Source organism: Panulirus ornatus, chromosome 12, assembly GCF_036320965.1.
Source record: "Panulirus ornatus isolate Po-2019 chromosome 12, ASM3632096v1, whole genome shotgun sequence".
In the NCBI taxonomy this organism is placed as follows: domain Eukaryota; kingdom Metazoa; phylum Arthropoda; class Malacostraca; order Decapoda; family Palinuridae; genus Panulirus; species Panulirus ornatus.
Genome location: NC_092235.1, coordinates 7862432 through 7875196, shown reverse-complemented (window position 1 = coordinate 7875196; position 12765 = coordinate 7862432). Strand labels below are relative to the sequence as shown.

Below are 12765 nucleotides of genomic sequence, written 5' to 3'. Positions count from 1 at the left end.
ACAATAATCTTTCTTTTCATAAAAGAAATAACATTTATTTAATTGTAACAAACTTACTCAATCTTCAACATTATCAACGTCACGAGCAGGTTTCTCAACTAATTGGACTATGGAAATATCAAGCAAATCTACGTGGATCCGAACATTAACAATATCTAAAATACTTTATGTCATGAACCAATGACAGTAAAACAATGCACAGTTCAATATTAGTATTAGGTGCAGCGACAAGTGTAACACTGCAAACTGTTGCCACTCGTTACCACCACACATAAGTATTAAGGTTTTCTACATAGTCTAATGGCAATAAACAGACAACTTACCTACAGTAAGCTTCAGGAATTTCGCCTTATGTGCTTGTAGACAGTAACCTGAGTTCTCCTGGCTTAATGTTGACGCTCTATATATACTGTACTACACGTCTGGACATACCATTATGCATAGTTAATTTTCATTGTAAATAACATGTGTCCTGCTGTTGCTTTTATAAGTAGATGCAAGTGACATGACATATACTGCTGATCAGGCAAATAAAAAGTGAATTCATTAATCAAAAGGCAATTTATTTTGATAACATATCACGAATAGAGTAAACACGGTAGATCAATACTTTGTTCCAAAACAATTGATATTTCTGTAGTGAGAGTTTTTACAAATTAAGTAATCTATGGCACAGTCTACTGAGGCCGTAATGTATATATTTGATCAAAAGGTTGTGGACATAAAGTTACATAAGTCGCAGACACCCACCAGAGATGATCATATGTGAGCAAGAGCGTGACACCTGTGTTACTATAAACCAAACCTGGGAGTGAGGCAGTATGCCTCCCACACACTAGACCAGGCACTGGGCTGCTGTATTCTACATTCATCATGGATGGTACAAGATAATGAATTTCCCATAAGCCAAGCATAATGTCCTCAAACATCAAGACTGGCAACGTGTCTCTGTAAACCAGACCTGCAGAGAAGCTTGGCGATTGTGTCACTACACAACAGGCTTAGCACTGTGGTACTGTGTCACTAGGCACTGCACCTGGCACAAGGGTCCTGTGGCACCACATATACACTAAATCTGTGGTAGTGTCTCACCACACACCACACCTGTCACGAGGGTCCTGTACCACCATACCATACCTACACTGACACTGGGGTACTGATGTCACCAGACACCTCACCGTAGCGAAGGAAGGTCTTGTAGGTCGGCAGTGAGGGTGAGTAGTGTACGTAGGTGGTGAAGGAAGGTAGTGTTGGCACTTGAGCGCTGTACCACCACACCTACAACGACACTGGGGTACTGTGTTACCAGACACCCACAAGGCACTAGGACGGTGTAACACCACACCTACACTGACACTGGGGTACTGTCTCACTACACACCACATCTGACACTAAGCCATTTCATCTCACACTCACCAGTATTGCACTGGCACTGAGGTACTCTGTTCCTCACATACCAGACCTGGCAGGTAGTACTATGTCCCACACACCGTAAGCTTGTACCGGGATGAGGATACTGTGATAAGAGTTCCGTATCTCTGCTTGGGCATGGCGTTCCTTCACACATCACATCTCACACATAGGTATTGTGTCCCTCACACACCAGACGTAGCACTGTTCCTGCACACCACACCTGGAGCTGGGATCCTGTTTTCCCACATCCTGAAAAATAATGAATATAACTCTCAGCACTGGTAGGCTTCCTGTAGATCTTAAAGGATAACTAATCAAAATACCTAATTATCACCTCATTAAGGAAGGCTGATTTGCCTTTGTGTTTCCATTTAGTCTTAAACTTGATGGTGGGATGAATCGTAATTCATTAAAGAAAACATCACGACCTTGCTAAGATGGCCATAAGGACCACACATCGTCAACGTATGTTAACCATATTTTTGGACTGTTACTAACGGAAGTTTGGATCTCAGTCTCATAGTATTCCATGAATAAGTTACTGAGAATGGGAGTGAGGGAATTTATCATGGCTAAACCGAATTTCTTTCAATAAGAATCAGCCTCAGCATCTTGGAAAACGTTATTGTCAACAAAGTTTTATTAAGTCAATGAAAGTTTTTAAGGGTAGGAGCATCTCAGCTACGTTAAAGGAAAAAGAATCTCGCCATATAATGTAAATAATAGATTAGATTTTGCTAAGAGGACTAGGATCATTTATTTGCCTGATCATGAACTTCTTAGATTTAATATCAATTTCTCTTTACCAAAGTCTATATTGATGAAACCATTGCTTACTTAACCCTAAAACACTATTGTCAATAATGAGGAATGGTTTTACTTTCCTCGGGTCCAACAGACACAGAGGAGAAAAAGATCTCATTACGATTTACTAAACAAATTACATAGACTTAAGCTTTAATTTACCTTATTGAAATATACGAGTAAAGAGAACAAATATAGGAGTAGTTATTGTGTATAATGCAAAAAATGAAAGATACGAGAAATGAAAAGAGAGAGGGAGAGAGAATTTGTACGTGTGTGTGTGTGTGTGTGTGTGTGTGTGTGTGTGTGTGTGTGTGTGTGTGTGTGTATTTTCAGGTCTGCCATTACATGTTCCTTTGGTCAACAATTCCACGTACTTCAGGTGGAGTGAGCGAGGATCTTAAGCCGCGGCAACAATGTATTAAAGTGTGTAATAAGGCTAATAGTATGTTTGGGTTCATTAATGGGACTGTTAGCAATGAAACTCCTAGAGTATTATTACAACATTATCTTGAATTGGTGAGACTCACATTTGAATCATGCGGTTTAGTTTTGGGCTCCATACTATGCAGTTAATAATGATTATCAGAGAGAGAGAGAGAGAGAGAGAGAGAGAGAGAGAGAGAGAGAGAGAGAGAGAGAGAGAGAGAGAGAGAGAGAGAGAGAGAGAGAGAGCACAAATGCGAATAACATAAAAGATTCCTGGAATTAGAAACCTCACTTATGAAGAAAGGTAAAAAAGGCTGAACTTGCAGTCATTTAAGAAGAGAAGGTCTAGAGGGATGTGAATGAAGTTTTTGAATAGGTGAAGACCATACATAGAGGTAACATGAATAAAGTTCTTAGAATGACGCCACTGGGTAGGACCAAAAATAATGGATTTAGATAGATTCATGTCGGATGTGGGTAGATATTGGTTCGGGAATAGGGTAGTAGATTTATGGAACAAGCTGTCAAGTACAGTAGTTGAAGTTAGTTCTTTAGTTAGCTTTAAACGAAGGTTGGATGTGTTTATGGGTACAGGCAGTTGGTTTGTGGACAGACTCAGGACCTGCCTAGCTCGGGCCAATACGCCTCTTGCAGTGTCCTTACTTCTCATGCTCTTATGGTATGTAGTTTTGTAATATACTCTATAATACAGTTGGACAATGTATCCCTGATAATACCTTTGTATTTTTCTAGACAGTGTTCTCGTATAGGCGGTACTATTAAAAATCAATCCCAGAGATAAAACAAACATACTTATAGTCCGGTACAAACATTAAAAAATGATTTTTTTTTCATCCAAACATTCTTATATATCTTTTTTTTTTTTTGCTTTGTCGCTGTCTCCCGCGTTTGCGAGGTAGCGCAAGGAAACAGACGAAAGAAATGGCCCAACCCACCCTCATACACATGTATATACATACGTCACCACACGCAAATATACATACCTACACAGCTTTCCATGGGTTACCCCAGACGCTTCACATGCCCTGATTCAATCCACTGACAGCACGTCAACCCCGGTATACCACATCGATCCAATTCACTCTATTCCTTGCCCGCCTTTCACCCTCCTGCATGTTCAGGCCCCGATCACACAAAATCTTTTTCACTCCATCTTAACATCTCCAATTTGGCCTCCCACTTCTCCTCGTTCCCTCCACCTACGACACATATATCCTCTTGGTCAATCTTTTCTCACTCATTCTCTCCATGTGCCCAAACCATTTCAAAACACCCTCTTCTGCTATCTCAACCACGCTCTTTTTATTTCCACACATCTCTCTTACCCTTACGTTACTTACTCGATCAAACCACCTCACACCACACATTGTCGTCAAACATCTCATTTCCAGCACATCCATCCTCCTGCGCACAACTCTATCCATAGCCCACGCCTCGCAACCATACAACATTGTTGGAACCACTACTCCTTCAAATATACCCATTTTTGCTTTCCGAGATAATGTTCTCGACTTCCACACATTCTTCAAGGCTCCTAGGATTTTCGCCCCCTCCCCCACCCTATGATCCACTTCCGCTTCCATGGTTCCATCCGCTGCCAGATCCACTCCCAGATATCTAAAACACTTTACTTCCTCCAGTTTTTCTCCATTCAAACTTACCTCCCAATTGACTTGACCCTCAACCCTACTGTACCTAATTACCTTGCTCTTATTCACATTTACTCCTAACTTTCTTCTTTCACACACTTTACCAAACTCAGTCACCAGCTTCTGCAGTTTCTCACATGAATCAGCCACCAGCGCTGTATCATCAGCGAACAACAACTGACTCACTTCCCAAGCTCTCTCATCCCCAACAGACTTCATACTTGCCCCTCTTTCCCAAACTCTTGCATTTACCTCCCTAACAACCCCATCCATAAACAAATTAAACAACCATGGAGACATCACACACCCCTGCTGCAAACCTACATTTACTGAGAACCAATGACTTTCCTCTCTTCCTACACGTACACATGCCTTACATCCTCGATAAAAACTTTTCACTGCTTCTAACAACTTGCCTCCCACACCATATATTATTAATACCTTCCACAGAGCATCTCTATCAAAACTATCATATGCCTTCTCCTGGTCCATAAATGCTACACACAAATCCATTTGCTTTTCTAAGTATTTCTCACATACATTCCTCAAAGCAAACACCTGATCACACATCCTCTACCACTTCTGAAACCACACTGCTCTTCCCCAATCTGATGCTCTGTACATGCCTTCACCCTCTCAATCAATACCCTCCCATGTAATTTACCAGGAATACTCAACAAACTTATACTTCTGTAATTTGAGCACTCACTCTTATCCCCTTTGCCTTTGTACAATGGCACTATGCACGCATTCCGCCAATCCTCAGGCACCTCACCATGAGTCATACATACATTAAATAACCTTACCAACCAGTCAATAATACAGTCAACCCCTTTTTTTAATAAATTCCACTGCAATACCATCCAAACCTGCTGCCTTGCCGGCTTTCATCTTCCGCAAAGCTTTTACTACCTCTTCTCTGTTTACCAAATCATTTTCCCTAACCCTCTCACTTTGCACACCACCTCGACCAAAACACCCTATATCTGCCACTCTATCATCAAACACATTCAACAAACCTTCAAAATACTCACTCCATCTCCTTCTCACATCACCACTACTTGTTATCACCTCCCCATTTGCGCACTTCACTGAAGTTCCCATTTGCTCCCTTGTCTGACGCACTTTATTTACCTCCTTCCAGAACATCTTTTTATTCTCCCTAAAATTTAATGATACTCTCTCACACCAACTCTCATTTGCCCTCTTTTCACCTCTTGCACCTTTCTCTTGACCTCCTGTCTCTTTCTTTTATAAGTCTACCACTCAATTGCATTTTTTCCCTGCAAAAATCGTCCAAATAATCTTACTTCTTCATCCCACCACTCACTACCCTTTCTAATCAACCCACCTCTTGCACCTTTCTCTTGACCTCCTGTCTCTTTCTTTTATAAGTCTACCACTCAATTGCATTTTTTCCCTGCAAAAATCGTCCAAATAATCTTACTTCTTCATCCCACCACTCACTACCCTTTCTAATCAACCCACCTCCCACTCTTCTCATGCCACAAACATCTTTTGCGCAATCCATCACTGATTCCCTAAATACATCCCATTCCTCCCCCACTCCCCTTACTTCCATTGTTCTCACCTTTTTCCATTCTGTACTCAGTCTCTCCTGGTACTTCCTCACACAAGTCTCCTTCTCAAGCTCACTTACTCTCACTACCCTCTTCACCCCAACATTCACTCTTCTTTTCTGAAAACCCATACAAATCTACACCTTAGCCTCCACAAGATAATGATCAGACATCCCTCCAGTTGCACCTCTAAGCACATTAACATCCAAAAGTATATATATATATATATATATATATATATATATATATATATATATATATATATATATATATATATATATATACATATATCTTTCTTTCATTCATACTATTCGCCATTTCCCGCATCAGCGAGGTAGCATTAAGAACTGAGGACTAGGCCTTTGAAGGAATATCCTCACCTGGCCCCCTTCCCTGTTCCTTCTTTTAGAAAATTAAAATATATATATATATATATATATATATATATATATATATATATATATATATATATATATATATATATATATCAAAGCACCATGTATGAAAACTATCACTCCAGTAACACAACTATAAACATTTACTTCCCCTTTAAAAAGTTCTGGGGAAGTCTGTCTCGATACACTGCGCGACACTGTTGCAACAAACCTCGCCAGGTTTGGACGATTTTTGCAGGGAAAAAATGCAATTGAGTGGGAGATGTATAAAAGAAAGAGACAGGAGGTCAAGAGAAAGGTGCAAGAGGTGAAAAAAAGGGCAAATGAGAGTTGGGGTGACAGAGTATCATTAAATTTTAGGGAGAATAAAACATGTTCTAAAAGGAGGTAAATAAAGTGCATAAGACAAGGGAGCAAATGGGAACTTCAGTGAAGGGCGCAAATGGGGAGGTGATAACAAGTAGTGGTGATGTGAGAAGGAGATGGAGTGAGTATTTTGAAGGTTTGTTGAATGTGTTTGATGATAGAGTGGCAGATATATGGTGTTTTGGTCGAGGTGGTGTGCAAAGTGAGAGGGTTAGGGAAAATGATTTGGTAAACAGAGAAGAGGTAGTAAAAGCTTTGCGGAAGATGAAAGCCGGCAAGGCAGCAGGTTTGGATGGTATTGCAGTGGAATTTATTAAAAAAAGGGGGTGACTGTATTGTTGACTGGTTGGTAAGGTTATTTAATGTATGTATGACTCATGGTGAGGTGCCTGAGGATTGGCGGAATGCGTGCATAGTGCCATTGTACAAAGGCAAAGGGGATAAGAGTGAGTGCTCAAATTACAGAGGTATAAGTTTGTTGAGTATTCCTGGTAAATTATATGGGAGGGTATTGATTGAGAGGGTGAAGGCATGTACAGAGCATCAGATTGGGGAAGAGCAGTGTGGTTTCAGAAGTGGTAGAGGATGTGTGGATCAGGTGTTTGCTTTGAAGAATGTATGTGAGAAATACTTAGAAAAGCAAATGGATTTGTATGTAGCATTTATGGATCTGGAGAAGGCATATGAGAGTTGATAGAGATGCTCTGTGGAAGGTATTAAGAATATATGGTGTGGGAGGCAAGTTGTTAGAAGCAGTGAAAAGTTTTTATCGAGGATGTAAGGCATGTGTACATGTAGGAAGAGAGGAAAGTGATTGGTTCTCAGTGAATGTAGGTTTGCGGCAGGGGTGTGTGATGTCTCCATGGTTGTTTAATTTGTTTATGGATGGGGTTGTTAGGGAGGTGAATGCAAGAGTTTTGGAAAGAGGGGCAAGTATGAAGTCTGTTGGGGATGAGAGAGCTTGGGAAGTGAGTCAGTTGTTGTTCGCTGATGATACAGCGCTGGTGGCTGATTCATGTGAGAAACTGCAGAAGCTGGTGACTGAGTTTGGTAAAGTGTGTGAAAGAAGAAAGTTAAGAGTAAATGTGAATAAGAGCAAGGTTATTAGGTACAGTAGGGTTGAGGGTCAAGTCAATTGGGAGGTGAGTTTGAATGGAGAAAAACTGGAGGAAGTGAAGTGTTTTAGATATCTGGGAGTGGATCTGGCAGCGGATGGAACCATGGAAGCGGAAGTGGATCATAGGGTGGGGGAGAGGGCGAAAATTCTGGGAGCCTTGAAGAATGTGTGGAAGTCGTGAACATTATCTCGGAAAGCAAAAATGGGTATGTTTGAAGGAATAGTGGTTCCAACAATGTTGTATGGTTGCGAGGCGTGGGCTATGGATAGAGTTGTGCGCAGGAGGATGGATGTGCTGGAAATGAGATGTTTGAGGACAATGTGTGGTGTGAGGTGGTTTGATCGAGTAAGTAACGTTAGGGTAAGAGAGATGTGTGGAAATAAAAAGAGCGTGGTTGAGAGTGCAGAAGAGGGTGTTTTGAAATGGTTTGGGCACATAGAGAGAATGAGTGAGGAAAGATTGACCAAGAGGATATATGTGTCGGAGGTGGAGGGAACGAGGAGAAGAGGGAGACCAAATTGGAGGTGGAAAGATGGAGTGAAAAAGATTTTGTGTGATCGGGGCCTGAACATGCAGGAGGGTGAAAGGAGGGCAAGGAATAGAGTGAATTGGAGCGATGTGGTATACCGGGGTTGACGTGCTGTCAGTGGATTGAATCAAGGCATGTGAAGCGTCTGGGGTAAACCATGGAAAGCTGTGTAGCTATGTATATTTGCGTGTGTGGACGTATGTATATACATGTGTATGGGGGTGGGTTGGGCCATTTCTTTCGTCTGTTTCCTTGCGCTACCTCGCCAACGCGGGAGACAGCGACAAAGCAAAAAAAAAAAAAAAAAATATATATATATATATATATATATATATATATATATATATATATATATATATATATATATATATATATATGTATGTATGTATATATGTAGTAATATTATTTTACAGAAATACTAGTATATTGCCAGAGGTGAAACAATATCATTTGTTTATGAGTGTGGAGTCTCACCTTTTTGGCGCCTAACCTCCCTGGCGGGTCCTCTGTGATCTTGGGAAAGATGTGTGTGACTTCATGGGTCGCTCCACTACACGCAGGTCGTGGCCGGTTTTTCTCAACACATGAGATCTTGGATGTGTTCAACTACCTTGCGTTTTACTATAACGCTTTTCGGGAGAAACATTTTGGACCTTCTGAACATAAGCATGGTTTCTGCCCTGTGTGAACTCTCCGCTGTCTTCCTTAATCACCTCTTCAAGAAAATTGTTTTTGACATTCTGAACACCGGTATGGCTTCTCGCCTTATGAACTCTCAGGTGTCTGACTAAAGCACTTTTACCAGGGAGAGTTTCTTGACATTCTGAACACTATTATGGTTCCTCGCTTGTGTAACCTCTTGATGTGTCACTGAAGTACTTATAGCAGAAAAGGTTTTTTGATATTCTTTTTACTTGTTTGGCTTCTCGGCTATGTGAACTCTCAGACGTTTTACTAAATTACCTCTGTTATAGAATTGTTTTAGAAATTCTGAACATTGGTATGGCTTCTACCCTGTGTGAACTCTCAGGTTTTCACTAAATTGCTTTTCTGAGAAAAAGCTTTTTGACATTCTGAACATTGGTATGGCTTCTCGCCTGTGTAAACTCTCAGGTGTGGCACTAAATAACTTTTCTGAGAAAAACGTTTTTGACATTCTGAACATTGGTATGGCTTCTCGCCTGTGTGAACTCTCAGGTGTTGCACTACATAACTTTTCTGAGAAAAACTTTTTTGGCATTCTGAACATTGGTACGGCCTGTGTGAACTCTCAGGTGTGTCATTAAATTACTTTTCTGAGAAAAAGTCTTTTGACATTCTGAACATTGGTATAGCTTCTCACCTCTGTGAACTCTCAGGTGTCTTACTAAATCAATTTTCTGAGAAAAGGTTTCTTGGCATTCTGAACGTTGGTATAACTTCTCACCTGTGTGAACTCTCAGGTGTGTCACTAAATCACTTTTCTGAGAAAAATTTTTTTGACATTCTGAACATTGGTATGGCTTCTCGCCTGTGTGAACTCTCAGGTGTGTCACTAAATTACTTTTCCGAGAAAAACTTTTTTGACATTCTGAACATTGGTATGGTTTCTCGCCCGTGTGAACTCTCAGGTGTCTCACTAACCCACTTTTTAAAGTAAAACTTTTTTGAGATTCTGAAGTGGTATGGCTTCTCGCCCGTGTGAACTCTCAGGTGTGTCACTAACCTACTTTTAGAAGAAAAACTTTTTTGACATTCTGAACATTGGTATGGGTTCTCACCAGTATGGATGCTCAAGTGTGTCTTTAAATCACATTTTTTAGAAAAATACTTTTGACGCTCTGAACACTGATATTGCTTTTGTCCAATGTGAACTTTCATCTGCAACACTAAGTTGTTCTTACGGGAGAAGGTAGAAGGTACTCTGGTATTCTTTACACTGATATGTCTTCTCAAAAGTATGTAATTTCATGTGCCTATGAAGATAGACATGTTTCGTAAAGCTTTTCTGACACCCAGGACATTTGAAGGGTTTTTCTTCTGTGTTTATGACCTTCTGTCTCCTGTTGTCAAAACTGTTTGAGGAGGTTTCGCTGCACGGAGAATATGGCCCTGGTTGTCCCTGCATGCTGCAGTCTTCTCTATCACCATAACACGTTTATAACATAGTGTAGCTCACCCTGTCAGTCCGCAACTGCCGTCCGTGACACCATGAGATGCTTTGCGAGTGAACACCAGAGAGAGACTGACCTTGGCTAGAGTGTGGGATATAAAGCCAACTCACTCTCCACCCTACGTTGCCTCCAGTCAATTTCTCTCGTGCTTTTTTCTATCTTTTTTACCATCCATCATCGACACCTCTCGACCGTTAGGCTTGAACAATTTCTACCCCAGCTTCCCCACCCCATTCAGGAAAATTACTTCCTGAGGAGCGGAGGCTTGGTGTGGACCTGTTCTCACCTAACGGGGTTGAGACCCTCACATTCTTACCACTCCCGCCGAGCCTCCTGGGTTACCCTGTGATAGTGCAGGGTCCTCCCTGGAGTGGGGTTGTGGTCCCTCACCTACGTTTCCTCGGCATTAGGACATTGATGACATCATGCCTCCTGACATTCGTTTAAAATTGATTAAAACAGAAAGTCCCCAACCCCCTCCCTTAACACGTTCGAATTACTAACGATTGTATTTAAGACCACTGAGGTCCGTCCCAGTAGGGCTATTCAATCCCCTACTAATAAATATCTATATAAAATATGTGTAAGCAAGGATAGCGATCCAGATGAGATCCTATCCAAGCTTACGACCACCCCCTTCAAGCTAGATGCATCGATAGTGCTAATAATATTGATGCATCTATCTTGTCCCTTAACCCCATAGAGATAACTGAAGCAATAAATCAAGAAAACAATGACATTAATGTCGTCAACGTTTTCCAACTGAACACTTCAAGATCACTTAAAATACAATGCTCTAACTGGACCCAGACAGATGGCCTACTCTCCCGGGGAATCTTGTGTCCCATGATCTCAGTGCCTGCCAAATACCACAAACCCGACCAGTACCTCCATATACAAGGTTTTAAATGTCTACAATACGGACACGAGACTAAGAGCTGCAAAGCTCAGCGCCACACATGCAGTCAATGTGCGGAAACTGATCACGGTTTTCGTGAGTGTAAGGCTCAGGCAGCAACCTGTGTTAATTGTAAAGGGACCTTTCTATCATCGTATTCCCTTCTTTTCTTGCCATTCGAGAAGGTTCTTGCTGCTCCTGTTTCGGCCAGGTGGTTGATGGAGGATTAACCGCCAGATCTCACGAAGAGAGAAGAAAGAAGAGAGAAGACAGAAGAGGGAAGAAAGAAGACAGAAGAGAGAAGACAGAAGAGGGAAGAAAGAAGACAGAAGGGAGAAGACAGAAGAAAGAAGTGGATTGTAACGTTGCCTCCCGCGTTGGTCCTTCCCGCGGGAGACCGTTACGGTGACGACGCCGGCAGGCTGTTCCCTCACCACCCTCGCTGCTCCCCACACCCCCGCGTTGCCTCCACTCCATCTTCACATCCCTTTTTTATTTTTTATACTTTATCATCCATCATCCATCTCTCGACCGTTTGGCTTGAGCAATCTCTACCCCAGCTTCCCCAACCCATTCTGGAAAACTCATTTTCCTGAGGAGTGGAGGCTGGAGTGGACCTGTTCTCACCTGACGGGGTGGAGACCCTCACACTATCTCTTACCTCTCCCCTACCTTGGACCGTCGACCGTCCCTCACTCACGTTTTCTCGCACTAGGACACTGATGCCACCAACATGCCGCCCGACATACGTCTAAAATCCCTCAAAACTGATTATCCCCCCGCCCCCTTCCAAGTTCGAACTCCTGTCCATCGTCTTTAAGACCATTGAGATCCGTCCTACTAGGGTTATTCAATTCTCCTCGAGCAAATACCAGTTTAAGATTTGCTTGGGCAAAGATAGTGATTTAGATAGAATCATATCTAAGCCTCTCCTTGATGAACTAGCTAAAAAAACTACCAAATCGTTCAGGACCGCTGCCCCCTTCAAGCTAGATGTACTATTATTGCCTACAATGTTGATGAATCTATCTTGTCCCTCAGCCCTTCGGAGATTGTTGAAGCCATCAATGGCGAAAACAATGACGTTAATGTCATCAACGTCTATAAACCGAATAACTCCAGATCAATAAAGATACAATGTTCAAACCCGACCGAGGCCGATCGCCTGCTCTCCCGGGGAGTCCTGTTCCCCATGATCTCTGTGCCAGCAAAATCCCTGAAGAAAGATGAACATCTCGACGTACAACAATGTTTCAAATGTCTGAAATACCGACATGAGACTAAGAGCCGTATGGAACCCCACCAAACCTGTAGTCAATGCGCGGAAACTGGTTATGGTTTTCGTGAGTGCAAGGTTCAGGCAGCAAAGTGTGTCAACTGTAAAGGTAATGACGTCGCTGTATCTGGACT

At 41.9% G+C, this 12765-nt stretch overlaps 1 long non-coding RNA gene across 2 annotated transcripts in view; it reads right to left on the bottom strand.

The window, feature by feature from the left end:
* Positions 1–542: 542 nt before the first annotated feature.
* LOC139751715 (uncharacterized) overlaps positions 543–12765 on the bottom strand; it is a 72197-nt gene continuing 59974 nt past the window's right edge. For both annotated transcript variants that reach the window (XR_011713404.1, XR_011713403.1), the window contains exon 2: positions 543–1662. This is a non-coding gene — a long non-coding RNA (uncharacterized lncRNA). The remainder of the gene's footprint in view (positions 1663–12765) is intronic.